At 36.9% G+C, this 14,971-nt stretch overlaps 1 protein-coding gene and 1 pseudogene across 21 annotated transcripts in view; both read left to right on the plus strand.

Moving 5' to 3' along the window:
* Window positions 1-14,971, plus strand: part of RBMS3 (RNA binding motif single stranded interacting protein 3) — a 1,278,684-nt gene that overhangs the window by 631,039 nt on the left and 632,674 nt on the right. The window lies entirely within an intron of this gene.
* On the plus strand, window positions 6,989-7,076 carry LOC144294416 (U2 spliceosomal RNA; annotated as a pseudogene).

The raw sequence follows: 14,971 nt of genomic DNA on the forward strand, positions 1-14,971 counted from the left end.
TTATTAAGATTGCTACTTGCAGTGATTCTGTTGGTCAAAATTCTCACCCCTATTTGATGTCTCATCTCAAATGATACCTCCCTGGTAAGGAAGGAAGTAATCTTTTTATGCACTGTCTTGTCATTTTGTCTGAACTTATTGTGGTAGTTACAATCACCTTTACTAGGGGTCAACATTTCTGTAAAGGACAAAATAAAATTTTGGATTCGATGGACATAGACTTCCCACTGAACTCAACTCTGCTCTTGTAATGTAAAAGCAGCCATAGATAATACCTAAACAAATGGCTACAGTTGTGTCCTGCTAAAATTATATTTATAAAAATAGGTAGCCAGCCTCTGGGTTGTATTTTACTGATTACTATATTTTGAGCTACACTATTTAATTGTTAACTTTAAACTTCTATTCTGAACTATCTGCTTCTTAGAAATGAGGCTTGCATAAGTGACTATGTGGCTTAAACTTTAATTCCTATGCACTCAAGAGACATATGTTGAATGAGTGAAAAATACTAATACCATTATTACTCATCTGGAGACATTTTAGTGATCCTAGTATGAATAATAAATACTGGATGTATTGACATACCAAAATAAAATTTGTCTAAGACTAATTTTGTGTACAGTTTTATACTTGTAGCAGTCCCTTACTTATGCACCAGATTTAGCTTATTCTTTGAAATCCACTCTTTTTTTCACCAAAATGTTTCTTATAGGTAAAAAGAGTTTAGAAAAAAATTTAGTCCAATGTGAAAACATCTTAAATCAAAATATGGTAGGTCTAAAAGAAAGCCTATTAAATTTGAATACTGTGACATTTATTTTTGTCTAAGAAGTTTATGGGAGTTGCTAATTTGTTTTTGGCTTAACAAAACTAAGCTATGATAGATCTGAACAATGATATATTCAGAAAGCAAGCATAATCTGATGTAAGAAATTTTTAAATATTTTACTCTTATATTTCATTATATGCCCTCAATGAGATATTCTTTAGGAGATCTATAGTGGCATGATGAGTTTTGTTTGGTCTTTCTCTGGTTTTAGTCTGCATCTGAACCTAAGAACTTTAAATCATCGACAGTGAAGAAAGTCTTACTCAATCTATCCTTAGTGTGACAGGCTAAGGAATGTACAATGAATTTGTAACCATTCAGAAGCCACAGAGGCAAAACATATATAAGCTATTATTATTTGCAAAGAAAAGACAAGAATCAATAAATAATTAAAATATACAGAGAGATACATGAAAATAAAGGTAACTAGACATAATAATAAAGAAATAACAAAATTATACAATTTGAAAGGGATTATATATTTACAATCTAAAGATTTGAGAAGGAATACTTCTTCTTACTGACTATAAAAAGATAAAAGGTCAAATACAGTGGTGTCACATCACTTAAACTACATAGTTCATCTTCCAGAGGTAGCAGAAGAATGTTTTACTCACCTTTAGTTTTTTCTTACAAGACCACACTTGTTCCATCCACTCATGGAAAGAACAGCTTGTCTTATTACCCTCCAGTGGAAATGAGTTATGAGCCTTTTATCTGGAATTTACAGAGCAGCTTTAACCTCTTTATAGTTGAATTTCAGTGATGAATGCAATATCTAATTTCATCTTAGTTAATTTTTTTTCAAGAATTCCTTTTCCTGTTCTGATTTGTAGGTTCATACAAGATAATAATGGGAGAGATCAAATTACCCCATTTGGGATCCTGTTAAACACTTTTCTATTGTCCCACAAGTCTTTGGTATTAATTTCCTGTTTTTTCTTCTGTTCCTGTCAATCCAACTCAAAAAAAACAGGCGTTTGTGACAATCATAACAATTGGGTATCTTTACTATGTTTCAAAGAAAAGTTTGCATTTTATGCAGTACTCAGCTTAAAATGATCACTCATGGCTTAATTTAGCTAACTTTTCCTGGGTTTATAAAATAGATGGATAAGAATCTTGTGAGCGGAGAATATAGGAGCTGAGCTCAGTTGGGAATCAGTTGCAAGTTGAAATGATGTCACGCAAAGGTGCCAAAGGTCCTACCTTAGGTACTGTAAGCATTAGTAATAAAGAGAGAAACATACCACATCAGAAAAATGAATGGCCTTATGTATCAGCCAGCTGATACCTCACTTTTTTAAAGCCCTCAAACTGCAAGGTCCTCCTTGTTTTAACTCATAAAAAGCAGAGCTCCTTTGCATGAAAATGTTGTCCCCTGACACTGATTAACAATCAGTTCTGAGTGATTATCTTTGGATGATCAGATAGAGTTTGTGATTTGCCCAAAGTCACAACCAATGTAGGCAATCATGGTATAACTTCTGTCTTTTGGCATTTTATTAATTCATTCACACATTTATCATTTATTGAGTGTGAACTGTGGGCCAGGTATTGTGCTACGTGCCAGGGATACAAAGTTGAGTGAGACAAGATCCCAAACCTCCAGAGGCTTATAGTAAGTAATAAATATGCAAATCAATGATTACATTACATTTTTATCAGTGCTATAATAGAAGCATGAACAGAATGCTGGGAGAGCATAAGGGCATCAAAATCAGATTCAGGGAAAATCCCCTGGAGGAGCCCATATTTAGACTGAATTTTGAAGAACAAGTGGGATTGCTAGTTAAAGAAGCAATGAGATAGCATTGTAACCTGTAAAAAGCCAAGGAGACGTGAACCAGCACCAGGTATTTGAGTAAGGACAAATATTTCAACATGGCTTGAAGGGAGCTGAGGGGTAAGTGGTAGGTGTGGAAGTAAAGGGTAAAGCCAGAGGCCAGATCCCAAAAGATTGAGAAGCTAAGCTGAGAATGTGGCACCATAATTCGGAACAAAGTGGTGGAGGTTAAGGGGGGACTCACCCAGCCTGTCCATTGCATTCTGACATCATGCTGACTCCATGACGCACAGCCACACAACTCTTCCCTTGCTTCTTTCAGGGGATTCCATGGGGCTTGGGGAATGCCCTCAAAGTACAAGGCAGGCCTCTCTCCTTGAATAGAATTCATATACGAACTGCTAAGAGGTTATCTTCTTTATTTCATTTCATTTGCATTTTCTGTCTTGAGTTTGGGAGCCTGCTCAGTCCTGTTTAGTTCTTATGACCACTTTTCCTTTGACTTATAATAGTTCCACTATGTGTGGAAAGAGGTAGAGATGCTGTCAGGGAGGTAGAGGAGGTGATGACTCAGTCAGTTAATGCCCTCTCCCCATAAAACCCTGTCCTCTGCATTAATATTCTGGCAAGCACATGGTAAAAATAAAAATTAAAAATAAAATCTCTTTTTGAGATACTGGAGCCTCAGATTTCAGGGTTTTTTTTATTTTTTTATTTTTTATTTTTTTTTAGATTTCAGTTTTTAAACCTGGTATTGACCAGGACAGTCTTTGAGATTGTACTTAAGTCACTCAGCCTTTCTGAACTTTCTGTCTCTACTATGTAAAAGGAGGCAACAGGCTTATTTCATCCAGACCTTTCCTGTAAGTCCATGGGTTGTGCTTTCTCATGTCTATCTAGATCACCTCTGCACAGTATGCTGGGTAACTTTTAGGTGAGGCCACAGTTACCTGGTTGGGAAGGGGCAGAGGTTCTACAAAATGGGAGGGTTTTATAAATCGAATCCTCTGAAAGATTCAGAATGCCTGGTTTTATTTTAACTCTTAAAAATCAAACTCCTCGCATATAAACAGTCTCAGGGAATTTCATTAAAAAAAAAAAAAAAGTTCTCTCCAAAGGTGAAAGGAGCCATTCATTGTTTAATAAACTGGATAATCTTCCTTCTTAGAAACATTCTAAGGTGTATAAATGGAAGCATTTATGCTGTCACAGAGAAAAATTTGGAGATAGACCATGCATCACTTGAAGATGCTTAATTCCTGGAAATAATAATCAGGGAGAACTTTATTCACTTACAGAGAAATGTTTTTAAAAGAAACATTTACTACTAGGTTGATTTCTATGTTATGTTAGCTACTTATTAGTAATGCCATGATTAGCTATTCAGGCAACTTGGAGTTATCAGAAATGCATTGGAGAAAGGATATTGTTTTTACTTATGAATTACGAGTTTGAATAAGTGCAGTATTTTTTTAATGGGTAGCTACTAAGAGATACTGAAATACCAGATTAAGATACCCTTTCACAGAAAGATGAGATAAATAGAATATGGCATATTGAAAAGAATAGATTTTGAAGTCAGAGAGGATAGAATATGGATCTTGTCTCGGTGCTCTTTATTTCCAAGATCTTGGGAAAGTCTTTGAGCTTTGTCTCCTGAGCTGCAGTACCAGGAAGTTTTGAGGTATAGATTGAGTTAGTATTTAAAAGACTTAGCCATCTCTGATACTAAAGGATCTATTCATGTCATGGGGAAGGAACCTAAATACAGAACTCCCTAGAGCTCTTCCTTCATTTACAACCTAAATAGCCTCCAAATAGTCCCTTTGCATTCAGTATTTTTTATTTTGTATCAAACGTTCCCCAAACTTTTATGATATAATTGCCCTTTTCATTGAGATATATGATCCTAAGAACTTCCTTAGGAATTGAAAATAATTATTTTTACATTATTATCTGGTGTATAATGAAATATAATAATGAGAGATTTTTACTGTTTCCCATTTAACAAATGATATATCCGTCATTTACCTCAAAGTTAAATTTTTAAGGAATGTATATGGAAAAAATATAAAAATAATAATAAATTGACCACAAGAAAATTTCAGATTACAGTGTCTTTTGTGTGGCTAAACTTTATAATTTTCGTAAGTTATTTCTAAGTGATAAGATAAGGTATGAATTTCAGATTATGAGCTTTCTCTACTTGTTACGTGTTGCTGATGTACATAGCTTTTTATCCCTTTTAAGTGAAGACCCAAATTGGAAATATGTCAACATGCATTTTTTTTCTTCTTACGTTTGTCTATGAAATGTTAGAGTCATCTTGATGTGTTATATAAGATGAACACAAATTGTTATTTCAACATCAGTGTTCCATATGCTTCCTGCCTTTCAACTAGCATTCCATCGTGGATACAAATAATCAGTTACATGACTCAAAATGAAAGCAATTTATACATTTATAAAGGTCAAAGCCACCAAGCCAGCTAGAAGTGTTCAGCTTAGGGCTACAGCCACTGAAGCCTGTCACGTGTCTGTCCCTTCTGACTGCTATGCTTCTTTACTTAGTAACATTTAGTGGTTCTAAGTGTTTTCCTTTTAAAAAGAAAAGCTGCTTAATACATTGTTTTATTTTCATTTTATTGATTTTTAGAAATTAGACACTATAAAAGATTACAGTAGTGGCTATAATGACAAGAGTGCCCAGGAACACATGATTAAAAAGTGGAAAAATAATTAACAGTGATATCTTCAGGCACTATGTTAGAGTTTTATAGAATTTTCTACAGGATACTACCTCTGTGAAGGGTTCTTTTCTCTTTTCTATTGTCTTCATTTCCTTTTTTCTTACCTCCTTCCTTTTATGGGTCAACCAACATTTACTGTATCTGTACAGAGAGAAGCAGACATCATAGAAATCACTGATACGAAGGATGCCTGGGTGGCTCAGCCGTTGTCTGCCTTCAGCCTAGGACATGATGCTGAAGTCCTGGGATCGAATCCTGCATTGGGCTCCCTGCATGGAGCCTGCTTTTCTCTCTGCCTGTGCCTCTGCCTCTCTCTCTGTGTCTCTCATGAATAAATAAATAAAATCTTTAAAACAAAACAAATCACTGATACAAGAAGTTAAAAGGTTTCTAATCTAGTGAAAATGTTTTCTATTTATTTGCTTTTATTTACTCAGAAATATCCCTTATTTACATAAACATATATGAATTCTAACAAAGCTATAATAACTTTGGATGACTTAAAAAGCAGTAATATTCTGGAACCATTATTATCTAATGAAAGTCTTATATGTCATAGACATGATCACGAAGTTCATTCTTTAACATTCAGATAGATCTGGTATATATAAGGAGTTCACTTTATGAATAGAAAATCTTAGTCTTGGTATTCTTGACTACAATTCTCTTGAACTACCTAGTTTAGATCAAGTCAGTTGCCATGCCAATAATTTTCTCACATGTGAAAGAAACAATGGCCATACTCCAGCTAGTGGTTTTCCATCTTAGAAAATATGTCATGTAAGGAAACCCCACTATTTGCAAAAGATTTGTAGATAGCTCCTTGGAGTTAATTTCTGTGAGCATTAGAAGGTACTTAAATGCCAAACCACAGATAGGGTTTATAAATGATTGCCATAAGCTCTTTAGCTACAGTAGCACCCCTTTGCCATTAAATGAATAGGGTAGAGAATTCATGGGGATGCTTAGAACTCTGGAGCAGCCCATTGTTTGAAGATTATGCTTTTGACGCTTCTTGCTAGAAGTCATTTATTTGCCTAATGGGTGTTCATTGAGAGCACACAACGTGCCAAGAGCTGGACTTGGCATCACCATGGAGAACATCAAATTCTAGTCTCATCCTTTAGAACTGAGCAGAAGACGGTGTTTGTAATGTTAACAGCAATTTGAGAAAGAAGGAGGCTCAGATAGAATGAGAATGTCCCTTGTAAAATCTCCATTTGTGAGGCTGCTGCCTTAATATCAAATGTCTTACACACATCAGTGATTATCACTATGAGAGAAGTCTAGTTTATATCTAAATTATTTTTCCTAAATAAAAATAGAAATATACTTAATCTCATACAAAGTTGATTTTTGTAACAGGAGCACATAACATGATAGAATTTATAGTAGCTGCAGAATTATCTATTATTATCATAGTAAAAAGAAACAACAACACAGAACCTAAATCAGAAACCAAAGCTGTACACAAACTCATATTTTTCCTTTAATCTTTTGAATTTTGGGACAAAGCAGTGTTGATAATTTTCAACTTGTGACTAGGTAAGTGGAAGTTGGAAAATGCTGAGATTTGAGTCTCCTATATGACTTACAATATCCTGATCTTTACATGACCTAATCACTTCTTGGCCTCTTGGTTAAGATCAAGTGTAGTATCTGATCTCTACATGACCTAAAATGCATGTTTAGCTCCAGTATACCATGTAAAATTAGCAATAGAAAGAAACAAAAGTCATAGGCCATATGTAACATATCTGTTGTATTCTTGGCTCCTTTCTTCCTCCCTTCTGTTCTGAAATGTGTGCCTTGTCTTAGGTGGAGGAGTTCTAGCTGAAATTTTAAAAATCACCTATTTAATATCTCTTAATATCATTCACACACCCCCCCTTATTTTAAAAAAAATCATTTCCCCCCATGACTTGCACTTAAGTCTAGCAATAATTTCAGGTGTAAAATAAGCTCTTTCGGGCATTATGCAATTGCAGGCATTTTTGGAAAATAATAGTGAAGCCAGTAAGATAGTGCAACTAGGGGATCCCTGGGTGACTCAGCGGTTTAGTGCCGCTTTCAGCCCGGGGCATGATCCTGGAGACCCAGGATTGATTCCCACATCGGGCTCCGTGCATGGAGCCTGCTTCTCCTTCTGCCTGTGTCTCTGCCTCTCTCTCTCTCTCTCTCTGTGTCTCTCATGAATAAATAAATAAAATCTTAAAAAAAAAAAAAAAGCACAACCAGCCATATATTACCGTTGTTCAAACAGGGTTCTGAAATGGGGTCTGTTTCCTTGGATTTGTCCACTCTGTGTGGAAATAAATTCACTGCAAGATAGATCACTATATTTCACAATTTAGTTTTTAAATTTTTATTTTTTTAAATTTATTTTTTACTTTTTGTTTTTCTATTTTTAAATTTTTGTTTTTATTTTTAACTCTGGACTTCATTAAGAGGACAAAAATAGGGATGCCTGGGTAGCTCGGAGTTGAGCATCTATCTAAGGCTCAGGTCCTTATCCCGGGGTCCTGGGATCAAGTTTCCACATCAGCCTCCCCACAGGGAGCCTGTTTCTCCCTCTACCTATATCTCTGCCTCTCTCTGTGTCTCTCATGAATAAATAAGTAAAATCAAAAAAAGGGGGGGGGCAAGAAAACTCGTTGGAGTGGGAATAACAGATTTTGCTATGTGGTGTACTTAAATGCACTTCTGAAAAGTAAGTCATGAACACTGATTTCAACCTTTCCTTTCCTTCTCTTTTCTTTTTTTTTTTTTTTTTAACCTTTCCTTTTCCTCAGCAGGGACCCAGGTGTGACCATCTGTCCCTGTAGCAGAGCATTTTGGTCTCGTCTAGATTCTTCTTTCCTTCTTGAATTCCTTATTTGCCCCTTTTCATTTTTCAGCACTCTTGTGAGCTTCTCATAGTTAAGGCCTTTTAACTATTTATAGATGATGCATGGTTTTGACTGATACAGTTTACATTTGCTTCAAGGACCAGCTCTTTATACATAGTTGGTTCTTTTTCAAGACACGTGGCTTCCCTCTGTGGCTCACTTGCTAGATCACCTGGAATGGCCACGTCCTGGGCTCTGTGCAGAGATCTCTGCCTCTGTGTGCTGTATTTTTAGCCTCGGAACTTATCTCTCCTGTGTCACTGTAGTAGGTAGGATTGTTTGGACAGGAAGAGTCACTTCCTTGTTATGTTTGGCCAGCATTGTAGTGCTCCCTGCATTTCCCCACGTGCCTCTCATGACGCCCCCCACCCCTGCACTACAGTTTAATCACTTCCCTCACATGATCTTGCAGAGGTCAAGAGCTTTTCCCTCTCTTCATTCTTTTATTCTCTGCTTTTCCTCATTTCTCATTCCTTCCTTCTTTTCCTGTCCTAGTCTGCCTGCTTGCCGTGTTTCCATTATTTCCTCCTCCTTCTTTTTTTTTTAATCTCTGTTATTATTTTTCTTCTACTTTCATTCTTTTCTGTTATGAAAGCTGCATCCCAACTTATGAGAATTTATCCTACACATCTAGATCCTCTGCACACAGGTGAAAGGGTACGTGCCAATAATTATGAATTTAGCATTGCTTGTAATAGCAGCAATTTGTGAACAACTCAAATGTCTATTAGTAGAGACATGTTGAATAAACTATGGCATGTTCATATAATGGAATGTTATGCAGCTACAGACAATAATTGGGAAGCACTCTATGTATTATTTTGGAAATATCTCCAAGACATTTTGTTAGGTGGAAAAGAACAAAGTGCTGAACAATTTGTACTTTATAGTGTACTTTTCCCCCCAATTTGTGGGGGAAAAAAGTGGCGTGTGCATAGGGAGGGGATAAGAGTCTTTTTTTCTTTTTATTGTAACTAGTAAACACCAGTGTGTATAGGAAACACAGGAAGTTGCTCATGGGTTTCAGGGGATGAGTGGGCTGAGAAATAGTGAGAAGAGATTCATGGTCATAGCTCTTCATATATTAAATTTAAAAAAATGGTAATATATTATCTATTCAAAAAATTAAATAGGGGCAGCCCGGATGGCTCAGTGGTTTAGCACTGCCTTCGGCCCAGGGCATGATCCTGGAGATCCGGGATCGAGTGCCACGTCAGGCTCCCTGCATAGAGCCTGCTTCTCCCTCTGCCTGTGTCTCTGCCTCTCTCTCTCTCTTCTCTCTCTCTGTGTGTGTTTCTCTTGTGGATAAATAAATAAAATCTTAAAAAAATAAATAAATACATATAATAATATCATCCTCAAAAGTCAAAGTAAGATTCAGATGGGGATGCCTGGGTAGTTCAATGGTTGAGTGTCTGCCTTCAGCTGAGGGTATGATCTTGGGGTTCTGGGATCAAGTCCTGCATCGAGCTCCCTGTGAGAATCCTGCTTCTCCCTTTGCCTATGTCTCTGCCTCTGTCTCTATCTCTTAGAGACATTGTGGAGAAGGGAGAGAATAATAATAAATGAAATCTTTAAAAAAAAGATTCAAGTGAAATAAAACTACTGATGTACTAAGTGTTAAAAAAAAGGACAAAGAATTGAAACAACTGAGTCCATTGGTCCAAACTCATGGGTATTCTCATAGATTATTTGTTTATGGTTTACACCATGTAAAATTATCATTTTCATGAACAACAACAATAAAAAACCCCAAATATTGTCAATTTAATATATCTTAATAGAATGTTTACCTTAATTAAGGCATCAAAATTCCATTACCAGTTTGCCTGAGCTATTATGCCTTTAATGTATTATTATATTTGTCTTCTGTGCTGTTGAAACCCTTGGAGTCTGCTTTCATTCATTTACCTAGGCCACCTGGGTGGTACCATGAGGTGTGACAATTCTATTCTTGAATTACCTTTCCATCCAAGCTTTATTAACTTTGCACGTAGCTGTGGATTAAGCCTTCATAATTTACTACTGGGATTATAATATTCTTCTGAGAAGTCACTCTGAGTTCTAGGCTTTCCTTTTGGGTCTAACATCCTCATTGACACCAGATTTATCTTTCTACAAGGCAGTTTGGATCACGTTACTCCTGAGTGAATTCATCCTGTATTAGCCAGCATTCTCCAGAGAAGCAGAACCAATTAGCACCAAAGAACTGTTATTCATCACTTTGGAGTGCTTTTTAGAGGATGAGAGAACACAATATCAGTCCTTGCATCTTAGTTGTTGGGTGTTTTCCTTCTTCTTTTATCAATAAATGATTATTCATGACCAAAGAAAAGAAGAAAATGGCATCATTTAGCAGTGCGCTAACTTAGTGGGACCTACTCTGCTTTAGTCTATTATAACATCAGTACGTATTGCTAATGGCCCCATACAGTGCAATGCCCTTCAACTCTTTGCAAAGAGTGCACCCCATTCAAATGATGTAGCACATTTGGATGGTTTAGTCATACTATAAAATCTTGGGCTGTTGTCCATTAGATTTAGAAAATGAGCAAATTTCCCATTGAAGCCAGGAGTATGTGACAGTGCGCATAACTGAAGGTTGAAATGAAAAGTCTTTAAAAATGATGAAGTGGTAATTATTTTATTAGATGTGCTAGATCTCCGTTTATCACAGATGTATATAAACTGAAACGAAAATTTAAAGCTTATAAAGTTAAACGACAACAAAAATATATTTAGTATTATACAATTCCTTTTAAATTCCACTGTTCCCAGCACTCAATTCTTCATGCCAGAATTAGTGTTGATCTGTTATTTTCCATAGATCCCACACAATAGTTAATGACTTAAGAACTCTGGAAAATGTCCTTATTTCCCCAAACCTCTAGGTAAGTTTGTTGGCAGCTAATGCTCCATGGTCTAAAAAGTATTCTCTCCCTTCTCCACAATGTTAGCTTCTGTTTGTCTTTCTTATCTCAATTTAGCCTTCCTTTCTTCATACTAGCCTTCCCTGTCCTCCTTGGCTGGATCAGATCCTCCTTTGTAGGTGCTTAGAGCACTGCTTCCTTGTCACAATTTCAAGTTCACATTTCTTTACATGATAATTTGATTCTTCTTCATTCCTCACTAATACAAAAGCCCCATCAAGCTGAGGATAGTTTTCAACTTACTACTGAATCATCAGTTCCCAATACAGTGTTTTGCATATAAAAGATACTGAATAAATGCTTTTTTAAAAATGCAAGACCTTTCAGATCCTGAAATACTCATTTTCAGCTAGAGTTTAGCATTCTAGATATCTTTTTTTTTTTTAATTTTTTATTTACTTATGACAGTCACACACAGAGAGAGAGAGAGAGAGGCAGAGACACAGGCAGAGGGAGAAGCAGGCTCCATGCACCGGGAGCCTGATGTGGGATCCGATCCCGGGTCTCCAGGATTGCGCCCTGGGCCAAAGGCAGGCGCCAAACCGCTGCGCCACCCAGGGATCCCGCATTCTAGATATCTTTATTAAATGTATAGTAGGTCATGATTTTATCAATTTTCTAAAATTCAAACAAATATTATTATATTATTCTGAAAAGCAAATTATTCACTGCCAGTATATAGGTAACATAGGTGTTTTTGGTTTCTAATTCCACAACATATTATGTATTTTCCATTTATAGTTCAATTAAAATTTCTCTAGGTTTTTGAAGAGAACTCTTTCTGGTTTCAGGACATAGCCATAAATAACCACTCTTCATGAACCATATACAAGTGTAAGCATATGGGCTTTAAAATGTATATACAATTCTCTAGAGCTCCTAGTATAATTAAAATTTGGAAGGGCAGGTGGTTAAGAGGTCCCAGTAATTTACAATGTTTCTCTAATATCAGAATGTAAAATTTAAAAATCACAGCAGATTCTATAGTCAGTGTGTGTCCAATGTATATACAGTGAAAGCCACAGAACTAGCTCCCCACCAAGAATATTTATGAAAAGACTTAGAATCAAACAAAAAGGGGGGAAAAGAAAAAAAGAAACCAAAAGAAATAATGTATTAAGGGTTGATTCACTGAATAGTATTGTAGAAAACTGGACAAGGTTGAGAGAAGATTCTTATCCTCTGCCATATCTTTGTCCAAAGGCCACTGCATAGTATTGTCTAGGCAGATTTATCATTGTCTCAATTCACTAATTCCAAGAAAATTAAGTGTTTCAGTGTGCCATTCCTTGAGCAGGCATCATGCCTAATTAATCACAGGCCCAGCATCTGATTGATGAACTGGTCCTCTGCTATATCATGGAAATTTTAAAATTTTATTCCTGACGTAAAGAAACCATGATTGGACCTGGAAAATTTGAACCCCTTGTCATATTCACAGGATACTTGAAAAACGCATTCATTCCTCCAACTTCTAGAAATATTCACCTTTGCAAGTATTCTAATTTTTGTGAAATTCATATTATCCTTGATGACATCTCTAGACACTATCATCGGAATGGACTAGGCATTCAGAGATCAATGTCTCCATGCCATAGACATCAAGCAGCATTTGAACAAAACATGGACTTAACACTTACAGCTGTTGCTTATTTGGGACCCAAATACCTGACATTCAAGTATACTGCTATGTGGTATTTTGGTCTCTATTTCGCCACTGTAAAAATCTGCCTTCCTGGATTCTCATTGTCCTGTTTTCAGAGTGGGCGTCTGTTTATAGGTGCCAGTATGGTTTATAATTCCAGTTATGTTTGTCACTCAATAGCTTCTGCATTCAACCACCCCTGTACTGAATACACTTTGGAATAAGTAATGCTTAATAAGTAATATTTTAAACTAAACTGCTTTATCTAATTTATGAAATCATTTGGGCTGGAAGAGACCTACAGTGAAACACATAGTGCATCCCCTTTTCTAGAATAGTGGGATAGATTTTTATTGTCTATAAAATCCATTCTGGGTGGGTATCTATTCTCAGCCTTCATTATCTCCAGTGATAGCAATTCCACAGCCTCCCTTGGCAGCCTTCCCTATTGCTGAACTAGCCTTGCTTATTAATCCTATAATAATACCTTATGTTCTCTAAATATTGAAGCAGTGCCTAAGTTCCCCCTGCTAACTCATTCTTCGCTGCCCACCCTGTGAAATGCTTCTAGAGGAGGAATAATTATGTAAGCACACAGCACCAAATGATGTGTTGCGCAGCCTTGTCCTGAGGCATTCCGCAAGGGGCTTGTTAGGATGGACGTTGTCAGTCCATAGAAAATTAAGCTATTAAATCTGCAGCACCAGGGTGGTGATTGAATTGCTTGTGCCACTGGGATGAAATTGCTTTGCAGACATATGAATTTCACAGCCAGTAGTGTTCTTCCCTTCATACGTGCTCTAATTGTAGCATTCGACTAATGCACAGATTTGGGGGCTATCTTGGCATGTTTTTGCTAGTGTGGGGACAAGAGCATTGGCTGGACCTGTCCTAGGAGGGTGTGGTCCAGGAATTGACCCAGAAAAAAATGAGGTATGAGGATTAGACGAGGAGCATCCTCATCCATTTTTCATTAGTCTGGGCACTACCATCGTTGGCACTCTAACCTCCTTGACTTCCTTTCACCATTTCTGAGCTCCCATTACCCAGCCTTCGGATGCTTTGTGTGTGCTGGCAAGAACTTGGGACTTTCTTCAGAGGGTTGCCCTTGGGCTGGTGGAGTGCTGAGGTGCCTAAGAGTTCATGTCTTCTCTGGTGTATATGAAAGCCCAGCTCCTTTGCCTTCGGTTGGGACAAACTCTAACATGTAACTTGCAGTCTGTAGTTCCCCAGTGGGATCAAACTGAAGCTACTCTCTATAGCACTTCACTAGAAAAAGTACTCTTGCTTAGCTTTTTCCCCATTTCTGTTATGTTCTTCTTTCCCACTCCCACTCCCCCAACCGAAGTCCTTACCAATTTATTCTGGGAACACTTCTTTAATAAATTTTGCCCATCTTTATCTTGGACTTCGCTTGTAGGGAATCAAACTCGAGATACCAGTCCTTGTTCGGTGATCTACCTCAAATTTAGCAGGCAGAGTCCTCAGCCTTATGTGGTTAACTGACCTGATTTCCAAAGATGCTTTTCTCATGATAAACATCTGATCTGCCCTTGGAAATCACAACAGTTGTTCCAAGATTGAAAGGAGCTTTTCCATAATATTGCTTTCAGTCTTTTGAAATTACAGAGCTTACTTGGTAGTCAAACCCCGAATGGCTCCCCCTCCTTTTTTTTTTTTTTTTTTTTTTTTGGTGTTTTCCTCAAGTGCTACATCTCTCTCATGTTCCTTCTGAAAGCAGCTTGTTCATGAGCATCTGGCATATATTGCTTCTTGCCTCTAATTACAGAATTTGTCTCTCAAACTGAACTGTGAGTTCCTTGGGTGAATACTTGGTTATCAGAACCCCTGACAAGCAGCTTGAGTGGTGTCTTCTTCTCCAGAGCTCTCCAGTGGTTGCTCCCTTTCTTCTAACTGCTAAAAGGACTTACGTATATCTATGTTTGTAGTAAAGTACTTATGGTCAGTTCGCTTTGATTAACCACTTTTATTTTAGTTTATTCAACTCAGCTCTAGAACCATGGTCTGATTTATCTCTTTTAAGTTCAATAAAATTTTTTTTATCTCCTACCAGTAAATATCAGAATAACCAAGGACCAATGGCAAGGTAGGAAGAGAATGTTACATTTGGGGACAAAAC

Source organism: Canis aureus, chromosome 22 (genome assembly GCF_053574225.1).
Source record: "Canis aureus isolate CA01 chromosome 22, VMU_Caureus_v.1.0, whole genome shotgun sequence".
Lineage (NCBI taxonomy): Eukaryota > Metazoa > Chordata > Mammalia > Carnivora > Canidae > Canis > Canis aureus.